A 15,641-nucleotide genomic window follows, 5' to 3' on the forward strand; every position below is an offset into this window, starting at 1 on the left:
CTTCCCTGGCCACCCGTGGGCCGTGTCCACGGGTGCAATTCGAGGCTGTGGAATTAAGGGGTGTCGCGCGTGTGAGAGAGATGTTGACTCCGCACTTGATCGGGACCACCCCCTCTGTAGCCGTGCGCTACTTCGCTTTCCCCCAAATGTGGGTAAGGCAGTCCCACGCGTGCATTTTTGGGGTGTGTGGGGGAGTCTCCTCCTGATCATTCCTCTGCGCGGGGTCCTGGGCATCTGCCCCAAAGTCCTGCCCGGACAGACCTCCCCCGCCCCCTCCACTTCACCCCCGAGAAAGAAAGACCCTCCTTCCTTTGCCCATTGATTTAGGGATACAGGCGGGCGCGCAAACACACACACACATTTTCTCATTCTCTCTCCCTCTCTCACAGGCCCCTCCCCGCCTCCATCATCATCATCCTTTTATCCATCCTCCTCCGGAGAAAGCAGCGACAGCCGCCCAAGCGGGCGGGGGAGGCGGGCTGAGACGGACAGAGCGGCCCCTCCCCTCCCCTCCCATTCCTTTCCTTTCCCGGCACCGGGCACCCTCCCCCTCCCGCTCTCGGCTTTGCGCGGTCGCTGCTCCGGGTCCCCAGCTGCTGCTCGGGGAGATCCCAGCCACTACCGCCACTACTACCGCCACCACCTCTCCCAGCCTTTCCGCCTCATGTCTTGGATCTGTTAGGATCCAGCGCTGGGATCTACCAAGACCGCCATCCTGCCTACTCACCCCCCCCCAGATCACCAACACGCCCGCGCTGCCAGGCGAGATTGCTTCCTCTCCCAGCTGGGATCTCTTCATCACCAAGAGGGCTGTCCCTCTCTCTCCACAACCTCCCGCATCCGCCCGCCCGTGCGTCGGTCTCTCCGCCGCCGCTGCCGCCGGCTCTCTCAGCCTCTGGGATGGCTCAGCCGCCGCTGGGAACCCCTCGCTGACTGGGATCTGGCTTCTCCTCGGATCGCTCGCTCTCCATCACCAAGGGGACTCTGCCCACCTCTCTACCAGAGAGCCGCCTCTTCGGGCGCCTCCTTCGCCCTCGCCTGGAAAATCGGCTACCGCGGACAGCGCCCCAGGTAAGAATTCAGTTGCTTTTTGGCCTACCGTGGGGGGGGGGGGAGCCGGGGGTGGCGGCAGTAGTACTGGTGGTGGTGGTGGTTATGGAGGCAAAAGCTCTTCCCCGATTCTTGCCTATTGTTCCCCCCCTCAACACCTTCCTCTACTGGCACTCAGCGCTGTGGCAATCGGGAACAGGTTGTCCCGGGGTAATTGATGGAGAAGGTTGGGCAATGGACTCTAGCAGGGGGCAGAGGGAGAGAGCAGGAGGGGAGGGCAAGTCTGTTTATGTGTGTGTGTGTGTTGCTTGATGGAGGGGGGGGGATTTCTGGTCTTCTGGGAAGCTCAGGGCACCAGGCGGCGTTGCTGCCCAGGTGGCCAAGCGCCAGGGCCATCCCCTGTGGGCAGGGCAGCGATTTACAGAGCGGGTGCTTTGTAGCAAGGCTTGGATTTATGCCTGGTGCCAGCCTGCTTGATTTACGCCTGTCCCCAGAGCTAGGCCAGGGAGACAGCTTAATCAGGGGCTCTCACTAGTCCTGTTTCACTTGGCATTTGCAGAGCAGAGGGAGAGGGGGAGCGCAGAGGGGTAAGGGGGAGGCCTGCATCTCTAGGGAGGGCAGCAATGGGGTGACATTAAGGCCTAGTTGGTTCTGATGCGCTCCTCTGCTCCCTCCATCACTTACAACCCCGCTCTACCCTACACTCCTGTCTGGACATGCCTCACCTTCTCCCTCCCTTCCTCCCTGTGTACTTGGAGGGTGCTTGCCCCCCACACGGTGTGTTGGCCAAATGAGTTATTACTCCCTATGAACCCAGAGAAATCTTTTCTTCTTCTTTTTTCAAAAAAGCCCTTGGCTTGAGCAATTTGTAGTAGCGGTATTTTACTATCAGTTCTTTATTTATCGCATCCATATCCCGCCATTCCTCCAAGGAGCTCAAGGTTGGCATATGTGGTGGTTTGCTCCCTCCCCCATTCCCCCCCACACAACAACCCTGTGAGGTAGGTTGGGTGGAGGACTGTGACTGGCCCAAGGTCGCTCAGGGAGTTCCATGCATGGCTGAGCGGGGATTTGAACCCAAGTCCTAGTTCTGATGCTCTAACCATTACACCGCACTGGCTCTCTCTGTTGCTGCCATTATTCACCACATCATTGCAGGGGGTTGGACTAGATGACCCTCGCGGCCCCTTCCGACTATGATTCTAGGACAGGCTGGATGGTCGTCTGCCATGGATGCTTTAGCTGAGATCCCTGCGTTGCAGGGGGGTTGGACTAGATGACCCTTGGGGTCCCTTCTAACTACAGTTCTATGATTCCCTGAGGGTAGAGTAGACAATTCTGGCACTAGGGCCCTTTGCCTTGCAGCAGAGCCGTCAAATCTGGAAATAGAGGGAGTTTATGCCTGCAAGGGGGTCAGGAGAGGTTGCTAACCTGTGGCCGTCCCGAGGTTATTTGGATTCCCATCATCCCTGACCATTGGCCATGTTGACTGTGGCTGTAGGGAGTTGAAGTCCTACGGCATCTTGAAGGCCACCCCTGATATCTTAGGGCAGGAGTTGGACCAGATGGTCTTCATCTCACCCTTGACTCCTGTGCTTCTTCTTCCCACAACCACGTTCTTCCTTGTGCTAACTGCTTTCCCACACACCCCTTCAAAACAGCACGTACGCGTTCGCACGCACACACTCCTCCCTTGAGTCACTGTGGCCAAGAGTTTCCCCCTTGATCCTGCCTGTGTTTAGGAAACCATGGCTATCGTACACCTTAGCCCTCCAGGCAGCTGCAAGCATGCTTCTGGGCACTGACTAGAGGCTGCTCAGCAGAGCTGAGCAAGCATTCGCTCAGGGGTGGCTGCATCCCACATCGAAGTGTCACATGAAGACAAATGGCCCACACTTCAGGGCAGGTTGCAAGCACAATGGAGACTGTGGATGGGGAATGAGGGGTCAATAGGTGGGTACTGACCGATAGCCCCAGACCAGGCACACTGAACGGAGATTAAATTCAAAGGAGTTTTGTTGCGCAGATTTTGGACGGCATAAACTTTCATGGACTAGAATCCACTTTGCTAGGTACATGAAGCGCATTATCAGTGTGGAATGTATCTGTGGATTTATTTGTGTGCGCCTATCATTTGAGGATAGCACTCCAGGCATTTGAAGAGGTGAACTCTCATGCACGGACGTGCGTGCCGCAACAACTAGGTGCCAAAAAACCCTTCCTTGCCTTTGCTTGTAACCAGACTAGCATGGTTGCCTTCAAAATGCATATTTCCTTTGGGATGTTTGGCTATGCAGGTATGACTCACTAGTTTCCCCACTGGGTTGAGGTTTAATATGAAAAGTGGTAAAGCGTATGAGACTTGAGCCAGGAAACCCCTCGCTCAAAGGTCACCTCAGCCGTGAGCTCGCTAAACTGGTCTTTCAGTCTTAAATCCCTGAGTCTGTAATATGGGGATAATACTAATCACGTTTGCCCACCATGTATAGTTCTTGAAAAGCTAGCCAAGACAACATCATTGCTGCTATTTTTATTAGTAAGCAACCTCAAAAAAATCATTTGATGATGTGGCTCTCTCCCCCTGTCCCATATTAGTTAGTAATTTAAGTTAGTAATTTTTTTATCACCTTCAAAGGTAAAAAAAGGAAAAAAAGCTTCGCAATGTAAAATGCAATTAATCATAAGCATAGCATGCAGGCCAGGTGTTACCTAGTAACTTATTACTGTTAGCTTTGTGTGTATACCGGTAAGTAGGGACAATATCTTGATTCTAAGTCTATGTTGTGGTGGCATGGACTATTTTGGGTTAGAACGCATGCAAAATACATGAATAAAAATTATTTATTTTAAAAAACCCTCCAGATCTGAAGCGCTAGGTTAAATGCAAAACGTTGCCATCCCTGCCTGCCTCCCAGGACGGCTCTTACGGGGATAAATGCGTCGAGGACTGTAAAGCACTTTGCACGCAGAAAAGTGGGACAGCAGCCTGATTAATATTAATGGCTGAACGAACCAAGGTGGCAGAAGTAACGGAGAAGCTCTTTGATTGCATTTATTTGTTTCCTGGCAAAGTGCTGATTCCTCTGGTCTCTAAATAGATTCTGGGAGCGGATGTTTCCCAGGGCTCAGCCCTGATCACTTCTGTCTCTTGGGGCTTCAAGGGTAAGGAACTGTCAGTGGCCAGGATGGCGCTGTGGAGAAGGGGAAAGAGGAGGAGGGCCAGGGCACCGCTCTGAGCTTCCTTCCAGCAGTGCCTAAACTGGGCAGCTGGAGATTTGCTGAGAGAGCTTCCCTCCAGCAGCGTCTGGCTGAAACCTTTGGTGGCGTTTCGCGCCCTGGCTTTAGGAGCTGCGGTGCCTTCGCCAAGCGTTGCCCTGCGCGTGGAGTGCTGTGGGACCCAAGAAGGTGCCGGAAGGGAAGCAGGAGAGGTGCAGCTGGGAGGAGCCTGTTGTGAGGCCTGTGTGTGTGCCCAGGCCCTGTGGCAGAGTGCGTAGCTAGGCAACCGGCTTAGCGGTTGTTCTCAGCTTTTATTAATGCCTGGGTTAATTACCCCGCCGGGGTCAGGATACAGAGCACCTGTGGGGGAGAAGGCCCCTCTGACAGCTTTGTGCATCCTGCGTGCGTGCGTGCACACGCGCACAAACACACAAACACACACATAGCAGTTGTCTGCAACTCTGACAATTCCAACATGTAAACCACTCTCTAATCTCAGTCAGGCCAAACTCAGGCCCAACAATGGAAGAAGATCCCATCCACTCAGTGACTTGCTGCCAGGCAAATGTTCCCATGAGTTTACGCCGCAAGGTCAGCAAACTTTTTCAGCAGGGGGCCAGTACCCTGTCACTCAGATCTTATGGGGGCCGGACTATATTTTGGAAAAAGAATGAATTCCTATGCCCCACAAATAACCCAGAGGTGCATTTTAAATAAAAGGACACATTCTACTCATGTAAAAACACGCTGATTCCTGGACCGTCCGTGGGCCAGATTGAGAAGGTGATTGGGCCGGATCCGGCCCCCGGGCCTTAGTTTGCCTACCCATGGTTTACGGTGTGAGCCACAGTCCTCCCCTGAGGTTGCTCCGGCTATCTGGAATCCAGAGACATACTGCCCAGTTCTCCCTTTCAGAGGAATTTGAGCCCAGACGCCATAGTCACATCTTGTGGCAGTGAGTTCCATCAGTTCATTTTGTGTTGTGTGGATAAATGTTGGTTTGTTTGTTTTTTTGGTCTGTCCTGAATTGACTGCCAGTTCTAACGATAAGAAGGTGGAAGAAAAAAGGTTCTCTTTCTGGCCGCTTTCTCCTCACAGGGCAGAATTTTATAACCCCATTATTATATCCCACATACCACACACAGACATGTGACAATATCTTTTTGGGGAGGATGGGTCCTCCTCTTCTTCAGCTTCTGTGGTCTCTCCCTTTGTTCCACAGCTTTCCTCTCCTCTCCTCTTGTTCTGTACTATTCCAGTTCCAGCCCATAAAAGATATATGAATTCAGGCACCTCCATGTCTAGAACTCACACTGGTAGTCATGGACAATATCATAGTTTGATCCCAATATAATGTACTCTTTTGAACGCTGCTCTGTAATTGAAATGTGTGGCACAAAGTTGCTTTTCTTCTTGTTGTTGTTAGACAATTATAATATTATATAATACCATTATTGTTATCACCTTATAGCATTTTTGAGTTTTAAAACTGGCCCTACCTCACAGGTTTGTTGTAATGAACAGTGAAATAATGTAAGTGAAATGTATGCTGCATAGACACCATACATCTGAAGCACATTCTTCCCTTCCCAAGAATTCTGAGAACTTTAGTTTACCCTTCATGGAGCTATAATTCTCAGCACCCTTAATAAGCTACAGTTCCTAGAAGTCTTTGGAGGAAACCATGTGCTTCAAATGTGCTACAAATGTATGGTTTGTATGCAGAGTATGCTTCACTTACATTATTTCAGTATTTGTTACAACAAACTTGTAAGGTAGGCCAGTACTATCACTAAACTGTATTTGGTGGGGTTTGGGCAGAAGCTGAGGGATGCTGGTTGTCCTAAGATAAAACAGTGAATTCATGGCAGAGGTGAAGTTTGAGTAAATTACACTGGAGAAATATTGGCCTGCACTGAAAAATATGAAGAATGGAAATGTGCTTTACTGGATTTTAAAGCTACAGCTAGACTGTCAAAACATATTTAGTTTTCCCTCCCTTTATATCATTTGACTTTTTATTGATTCCATTTAGGCGCAACGAGTGAATATTGTTACCTCGCAATAATAGCAATGCTTAGATTTGTGCAAATAAGTCATGACAACATTTCGATTCTAAAGTTTTATGTTGCTGCATAGACTGTTTTGGGCTGGAGCCGTGTTCCAGTCTGGAATTCCTGCTTCTGAAGGGGAAGTCTCTTTTATGTATCTTTTTTCCCAACTCCAAAAATCTGTTTCACAAGTCAACATGTGGAGATTCTCAGGCAGTTGTGTGAAAGCCTTTGCTGTGTGAGAGAGTTTGTGCGTATCTCACAAAACACCAGCATTAAGAAAAGGATTGACCAGGACATTTTCCACTGCATCCTAAAAGCAGACACAGGGAACCATGGTTAGAAGAAAGCCAACAGCTGTGTGTAGGGACATGGGAGATTGCTTTATAAAAGCAGGCACAGGGAACCATGGTTAGAAGAAAATCAACAGCTGTGTGTAGGGACATGGGAGATTGCTTTATAAAAGTAGCACAGGGAACCATGGTTAGAAGAAAATCAACAGCTGTGTGTAGGCTTTACAACAATTTCAGACTATTGGTCCATCTAACTACTGTTGACACCGATTGGCAGGTTTCTGACAAGATAAGTTTCCCCAGCCTTACCTAGAACTGCTAGGGCTTGAACCTGGGATCAAAGCATGTGCTCAACCAATGAGCTACAGCCCACCATAGCCTCACATTCCCATCTTCCTAAAACAGGTTGGAATGACGAAAGGGGACTGGGGTGTGGTCACCCTGACATTGTGAACTAATGATCATTAGTCAGGGCACATTCAACACACTTAGACCTTAGGTAGGGGTGACCCAGGTAGATCTCTCAAGAGCTGACTTCTCCTGCATGAATCTACCTGAATATTAAGTCCTTGGAGGCCATTCTCTGATTTCCCCACCTTTCAGAAGTTAAGCTGGTGGAGACTGGGAATAGGGTTGCCTCTGTTGTGGGTTGTTCTCTGACTGCTCTCAGTACCTCCACACCACACCTAAGTGGGCACATTTCCTTTTACCAGTTGCATAAACCAGGGATAGGAACCTTTCTCAGCCCAGGGGCCACATTCCCTCCCACACAAGCTTCCCAGGGGCCATATGTCAGTGGTGGGCAGGGCCAAAGTGGGCAGAGCAATGGCTGCACATTTGACCTTTGTGCACTGGACAAGTTTCTACCATCCCTTTCTGTCCTTCGGAAAAGCAAGAGGCACTACCAGACTTCGAGTTTGCGCCCCAGCCAGGCAAAAATGCTCAAGGTGCGAGGCAAGGCTAGTGAGCGGTGTGGCTGAGGGAGAGGGGGATGGCCTGTGAAGATGTCAAGGGCCAGAAAGAGAGGTCTGGAGGGCCACAGAGGCGGTTTTATGTTAGTGTGATCAGTGCGGTTGCGCCGGGCACCGTGCTGTGGAACAATGCTGTGGAACGGAGCTCCAAATTCAGCGTTGCATAGGGCACTGCTGAAATTTGAGAGCCTAAGAAGAAGAAGAAGAGTTTGGATTTGATATCCCACTTTATCACCACCCGAAGGAGTCTCAAAGTGGCTAACATTCTCCTTTCCCTTCCTCCCCCACAACAAACACTCTGAGAGGTGAGTGGGGCTGAGAGACTTCAGAGAAGTGTGACTAGCCCAAGGTCACCCAGCAGCTGCATGTGGAGGAGCAGGGAAGCGAACCCAGTTCACCAGATTACGAGTCCACCGCTCTTAACCACTACACCACACTGGCTCTCCTAAGGTCTACCACTGAGGGCTGCATGTGGCCCCGGGCCCTGAGCTCCTCCACCACAAAATTAGGAGGACAGTGGGACAGGCAGTAACACCAGCAAGGAGGAACAGCCAGGTCAGGTGCCTTCTGGAGTGTTGGCCAGGGTAGGTGCCCACTAGCAGTGACCCCTGGTTCTTGCCTGGCACTCTTCCTTGGCAGTGAGTCAGATAACTTTTCTGTTCCTGATGAAGACATTTCCAGCCGAAACCTTTCTGACCCTTTGTATTTTGTTCTGCGTCGTTTTCCTTTTGTTCTGCTGATCTTTGTCGCCACACCGCAGCCCTTGCTGTAATAATAACCGCAGCAGGAGTTTGCCTGATGTTAAAGAGTATTTGGCCACCCTGCCCCTTGCTGGGGCTTATTTCATGTGTGTCATAGAAGTTGCTTCCTTGCCGCAAAGAAAGGGAAACATTTCAGGTTGCAGGAAAGTTCTGAATATCGTTTTGAACGGTCATCCGGTTGGTGTTGCGGAAGATTTCAGACATAAAGGAAGACAGGAGAGAAGGAAAAGGGAGCAAGGCTGCATACGTGAGAGTGTGATGAATTGTTTATTTGTCAGAGGCATAGATGGCCTTGGAATAGGGTTCAGCACGAAGTCCACCCTGACAATTTTTAACATAGCCTTGATTATATAGTTGTAGGGGTGTGTGTGCAGTGAAGAGCACTCCGGAGTTCTGTAGGAGCTAAAACGTGAAATTATTGATCTACCAATAACAGCCTGCAACTTGCCGCTGTAATCAGCCTCCTTAACAGACAATTGGAAGGTAGCCTACATAACATCAATTTTTAACAGCATAGCAAGGGCAAAGCTAGAAAATTACAAGCCTGTCAACTTAATGCCTTTCCCTGCGTAAGCTAGAATTATAGATAAACAAGCCTTGCTGATGAAGGATCAGCATGGCTTTTGGAAAAGGAAGGCCAGCCTCACCAACCTTTTAGCATTTGCTGCAAATGTCAGTATGGATGTAGGCAGCAGTGATCAAGGAGACAAGAGGTACCTTGGTTTCCCTCACAATTGTTTGTGATGAGGTCCCTCCCCCAAATGCTCATGAGTGAACTCAATGGTCACAGGACAAGAGCCAGACCCTCCATTTGTGTATGCTTGTTATTTGTTACCCTGTTGTTGTTTGTCATTCGGGAGCCAAAAGTGACTTGGAAAGTAATTTAGAACAAGCATCCGCCAAGGAACCATAATAAAACAAGGCAATAAAATTGACAGCGGCAGTAAAATGAATACAATCACAGCAGCAGGAAGGTTCTAGAGGCAACAAAATGTTGAGTAAAAATCAGTGCAAGTAAGTGTAAAGCTAGTCCTATTGAGGCAAATCTGTGTGTGTGTGTGTGTGTGTGTGTGTGAGAGAGAGAGAGAGAGAGAGAGAGAGAGAGAGAGAGAGAGAGAGACTTGGCAGTGACTGACCATGACCCTCAGTAAACATGAACAAGGCAAATTCCATGCTTAGGAAAGAACCTGGGATAGCTCAGTTGAGACTCTTAATCTCAGTGTTGTAAATTCAAGCCCCATGTTGGGCAAAATATTCCTGGACTAGTTGACCCATTTGGAACCTTCCAACTCTACAATTCTACGATACTATAACTGTGAAGGTAAGGGACGTGGGTGGCGCTGTGGGTTAAACCACAGAGCCTAGGACTTGCTGATCAGAAGGTCAGCAGTTCGAATCCCCGCAACGGGGTGAGCTCCCATTGTTTGGTCCCAGCTCCTGCCAACCTAGCAGTTCGAAAGCACGTCAAAGTGCAAGTAGATAAATAGGTACCGCTCCGGCGGGAAGGTAAACGGCGTTTCCATGCGCTGCTCTGGTTCACCAGAAGCGGCGTAGTCATGCTGGCCACATGACCCGGAAGCTGTACGCCGGCTCCCTCGGCCAATAAAGCGAGATGAGCACCGCAACCCCAGAGTCAGCCACAACTGGACCTAATGATCAGGGGTCCCTTCACCTTTACCTATAACTGTGAAGGCAGCTACCCATATTGCGGCGCGTTTTACATAAATCCATTATGGGTTTGCATTTGGAAAGATCTGTACCATTCTGGTCACCCCTCTCTCAATAAAAGAAAAGAAAATGATTTGTTGTTGTTGTTGTTGTTGTTGTTGTTGTTGTTGTTGTTGTTGTTTACCTGCCCTTCACCCTAAGATCCCAGGACAGATTACAATGTTAACATATGCAGAGCTGGAAAAGATGCAGAATAACAGGATCAAAATGACCAAGGGGCTACAGACTCTTCCCTGCAAATGTCTGGAGCTTTTTGGTTTAGACAATAAAATATGGCTGGGGGTGGAGGAGGGCGTGATACGATGGGAAACGATAAAATAGTGGGGAAGGTGGATGGTCGGATTTTCCTCTCCCTCTTTCGTAACTGCCTGAGACCTTGGGGAACCGTTGCTGCAGCTCAGAGGAGACGCACTCGGCTCCATGAATCAGTGGCCTGACTCACTCGAAGGCAGCTTCACGGGGGTCAGATCATTCGGTTACCTTTTTAAACTTGCTCCAGTAACGCTTTTGCACACCCAACGAAGCTGTGAGGAGAATAATAAGAGGATGAACGCCGCTTTGCTCCTTCAGTAAAAAGAAAAGAAAAAAAGAACCCAAAAAACGTGTAGCGTCGTGTTTCCTAGCATGGGAAACAGGGTTTCTTTTAAGGCAGGTGAGTCCTTCAAAGGCCCTTGGCCAACCAGCATGGTCAATAGCCAAGGAGGAGGATGGGAACTGTGGCCCACCAACATCTAGAGCAGCGGTTCTCTACCTGTGGGTCCCCAGATGTTGCTGGACTACAACTCCCATCATCCCTGAGCTCTGGCCTTGCTAGCTAGGGGTGATGGGAGTTGTAGTCCAACAACATCTGGCGAACCACAGGCTGAGAAAGGCTGATCTAAAGGGTCCCACTGGTTTCTGCATCTTGGCTTTAAAGCCATGTTGTGCTCCCGTTGAGCGTCAAAATCAGGCGATGGCGCCAGACCTGGATGAGCTATCCCAGAATGCAATGGTGTGGTTTTCTGCCAGTGCTGTTGTGGAACCCCAGAACTGCTTTTCACAGCAGGAGCAAAGGGCATCGGCCGCCAGCCAGAGTGGTGTTTGACAGGGCAGTGAGCTTGGGGTGAGTTGAAGGACAGCTTCAATCCTTTGTTGAGCAGGCTAGGCTCTTTTTTATAGTAATTTTTATTGATTTTAACATATAAATTATAAATTGTACCACAAAACTTATCACTTATACAATCTTTTTTTATATATATATAAAATTTTTATTAGGGTTTTTACATTACAAAATAGAAAAAGAAAAAAGAAAAAAGAAAAAATAAAAATAATTAAAAACAATCAATCTTTTCATCACATTATTTTTCATTAACTTATTTCCCGGACCTCCTCTTACCTCCCTTTTTTGTATTCCAGTTCAATTTATTAACTTAGCAGTTTCTTTCCCTCTTTATTCTACCCAGATCTTTAATCTTAAGTTATTATAACATTAGATTTTTACTTATAAAAGACCGTTTTTTCATGTTCTTTTATACCATTACAGCTAGAAACCACTTAATTTCAATCCAACATCATTCTAACATTCATTAATTTTACAATATTTCTGTAAATAGTCTTTAAATTTCTTCCAATCTTCTTCCACCAACTCTTCTCCCTGATCTCGAATTCTACCAGTCATTTCCGCCAATTCCATATAGTCCATCACCTTCATCTGCCACTCTTCCAGGGTGGGTAAATCTTGTGTCTTCCAATACTTTGCAATAAGTATTCTTGCTGCTGTTGTAGCGTACATAAAGAAAGTTCTATCCTTCTTTAATACCGATTGGCTGACTATGCCCAGGAGAAAGGCCTCTGGTTTCTTCAAGAAGGTATATTTAAATACCTTTTTCAATTCATTATATATCGTCTCCCAGAAAGCCTTAATCTTTGGGCACGTCCACCAAAGGTGAAAGAATGTACCTTCAGTTTCTTTACATTTCCAACATTTATTATCGGGCAAATGATAGATTTTTGCTAGCTTGACTGGGGTCATGTACCACCTGTATATCATTTTCATAATATTCTCTCTTAGGGCATTACATGCCGTAAACTTCATACCTGTGGTCCATAACTGTTCCCAGTCAGCAAACATAATATTGTATCCAACATCTTGTGCCCATTTAATCATAACAGATTTCACCGTTTCATCCTGAGTGTTCTATTTCAACAGCAAGTTATACATCCTTGACAAAATCTTAGTTTTGGGTTCTAACAGTTCTGTTTCTAATTTTGATTTTTCCACCTGGAAGCCAATTTTCTTGTCCAAATTATATGCCTCCATTATCTGATAATAATGAAGCCAGTCTCGCACTTTGTTCTTTAGTTTCTCAAAACTCTGCAATTTCAATCTATCTCCATCTTGTTCCAAAATTTCCCAATATTTCGGCCATTTAGCCTCCATATTGAGCTTTTTCTGAGCTTTTGCTTCCATCGGTGACAGCCACCTTGGGGTTTTATTTTCCAATAGATCCTTGTATCTTATCCAAACATTAAACAATGCTTTCCTAACAATATGGTTTTTAAATGCTTTATGCGCTTTGACCTTATCATACCACAGATATGCATGCCATCCAAATACATTATTAAAACCTTCCAAGTCCAAAATGTCTGTGTTTTCAAGAAGTAGCCATTCTTTCAACCAACAAAAAGCTGCTGATTCGTAGTAAAGTTTAAAGTCTGGCAGGGCAAATCCACCTCTTTCCTTTGCATCTGTTAATATTTTAAATTTTATTCTAGGCTTCTTGCCCTGCCAGACAAATCTTGAAATATCTCTCTGCCACTTCTTGAAACAGTCCACTTTGTCCACAATTTGCAATGCCTGAAACAAAAACAACATTCTAGGCAATACATTCATTTTTATAGCAGCAGTACGTCCCAGCAACTTATACAATCTTTTTAGACTTCCATCAGCACCTCTGGTAATCCACCGTTTTGTCCACTTCTTATACATTTCTTAACTTTATATTGCCTTTAAATCTCTTAACAAATTATCCTTCCCCTTATCTATTTTTGCAATACTTCCAACAATACTCCTCACAGAACATCTTGCAAACCTACAAACGTCATCTGATCTTCACAAATACTTTTCAAATAATCCATAAATTTACTCCAGTCTTCTGTGAATTTCTGGTCCTGCTTGTTTTGAATTCTTCCTGTTAGTTTATCTAATTCTGCATAGTCCATTGACTTCATCCTCCATTCTTCAATCGTCGGTAATTCTTCTTGCTTCCATTTTTGGGCCAATAATGTTCTTGCTGCTGTTATTGCATATAAAAAGAGCTTACATTCTTTTCTATTTATATCACTCCCAACCATACCCAGTAAAAATGCTTCTGGTTTCTTTATAAATGTATATTTCAACATTTTTTTCAACTCATTATATATCATATCCCAGAAGCATTTCACCTTTTTACATTCCCACCACATGTGATAAAATGTTCCCTCTTTCTCTGAGCAGGCTAGGCTCAGAGGGTGAAGAGCTCAAAGTCATCTGTTGAACTTCAGGGCTGATCAGGGCTGGGAAGCCAGGTCTCCCCGGCCCAGAAGCAGCTTGAGAGGTGGGGCAGTGGCACTATTCCTGGCAGGTTGGTGGCTGTCACTTGCAAGGGAGGGAGGCTGGCATGGTGCAAATGTCCCAACAGCCTCAACCGGCGTGTTTGCACCAGGCTGCCTCACTCCTCCCCTCTCCCTCCTGGGAGGCAGCAGTGACCTTTGCCAATTCACAATTCCATGACTGTCAGCTGACCCAAATAGTTCTTTGCAGGGCATTTTGCTGTGTCCTGCTGCTTTTTGTGTGCCTGTGTACGTATTTATATATATCGCCACATCTATCTTTCTGCGTACATATCTATATCATCTATAACCTTCACTGTACTCGTTTCGGTGCCCGCTAAAAACATTTTTGTTCAGGCAAGCTTACCCAGACAGGCAGAAATTGGCATGAAATTAGATATATTAAGAATAAGTTTAATTATGATAAAAGTGTGTATTGGCAATAAGTAATATGAAATCGAAATATGGAATAGACGGGAGGTTGGGTCTTTAGTGTTAAGACCAATATATGTTTTATTGTTTGCTAAGAAAAAGAAGAAGAAAAAAGAAATTGGCATGCATTTTAATCTGTTTCCAGCTTAATTGGTTAAATTTAATTATATTTTGAATTTTTTAAAATACCTGTTTTTAATGTCCTTTTTGCCGATTTAATAATGTTGTTGTTGTTGTTGTTGTTGTTGTTGTTTATAAACCGCTTAGGAGTTCGCTTACAATCAACAAGCAGATAAGAAATATTCAGTGGAAGTCTGCTAAATACAACCAATCAAAACAATGTAAAATAACAAAAGCACAAAATGCCCATCAATTACATTGGGTGCATGTTTGATATGCCGGCTAGTCTTGTGACACAGAAACAGAAAAATCAAGCCACCCTTGTCTCTCACCTAGGGTGCGCATACACCCCTTCTGTGACTGGGCAGCGTTGGCTTCATGCGCACCATACATTTAAAGCACATCGCTTCCCCTCAAGGAATCATGGGAATTGTAGTTTATCCCTTCCAGAGCTATGATTCCCAGCAAACTACAGTTCCCAGGATTCTTTTGAGGAAGTCCCGTGCTTTACATGTATCTGGTGTCTGCCATCTAAGAAATAAAGTACAGTGGTACCTCGGGTTACATACGCTTCAGGTTACATATGCTTCAGGTTACAGACTCCGCTAACCCAGAAATAGTACCTCGGGTTAAGAACTTTGCTTCAGGATGAGAACAGAAATCATGCTCCGGCGGTGCGGCGGCAGCGGGAGGCCCCATTAGCTAAAGTGGTGCTTCAGGTTAAGAACAGTTTCAGGTTAAGTACGGACCTCCAGAACAAATTAAGTACTTAACCCGAGGTGCCACTGTAAATATAATACGGAAATAAATAATATTTAACATTTTTGCAATTTTATGGTAACAGACATTTCTGGGTGGGAGGTGTTTCTGAGGCTCTTGCCTCATATTTTGAAGTTCCCAGGACCAATCCTTGGAATCTCCCGCTTCATAAAAACACACACATATCCACAGTCTCAGGCAGCACGGCTTTAAAAGACCACCCTCTGGCCTACAAGCCTTGAGAGCTGTCTGTCACAGCTAAGACAGGACTGGGCTAGGTAGATCAATGGTGTCAATCCATAGTGAGAAGCTTTGTGTGTGTACATGTGTTTTGTGTTCAGGAAGGAATCCCTGCTAGCTTCAATGAAAAGGAACGCCTGCCTCTCGTTCTTCATTTCCTAAACCGAGGATTTATATCCCTCCTCCCTTTCGCTGTAGAAACTGTGCTCAGGGCGGCTTGCAACACTTCACGAGTTCCAACAGGAATTAGAAAATTAGCGACACAATGCAACAAACTAAAATAAGCTCGCAGAGGTTAAATCTCTCCAGAATCACAAGGGGACAAAGCAATATCATCTGTTCTGTCTCAGTAATTGCCAGGTAAGAATGCTGTAAGCAGAGGTGTCATTTATTTTTGAGACGCGAGAACACACCACTGGTCACCTCGCTTACCAGTAGCAAGGGAAACAG

The 15,641-nt window shown here is 46.6% G+C and overlaps 1 protein-coding gene across 2 annotated transcripts in view; it reads left to right on the forward strand.

The window, feature by feature from the left end:
- Positions 1-590: 590 nt before the first annotated feature.
- Positions 591-15,641, forward strand: part of GABBR1 (gamma-aminobutyric acid type B receptor subunit 1) — a 308,383-nt gene continuing 293,332 nt past the window's right edge. For both annotated transcript variants that reach the window (XR_008329165.1, XM_053378896.1), the window contains exon 1: positions 591-1,071. The gene's annotated coding sequence lies outside the window, so the exon portion shown is untranslated. The remainder of the gene's footprint in view (positions 1,072-15,641) is intronic.

Source organism: Podarcis raffonei, chromosome 2 (genome assembly GCF_027172205.1).
Source record: "Podarcis raffonei isolate rPodRaf1 chromosome 2, rPodRaf1.pri, whole genome shotgun sequence".
Classification (NCBI taxonomy): Eukaryota; Metazoa; Chordata; class Lepidosauria; order Squamata; family Lacertidae; genus Podarcis; species Podarcis raffonei.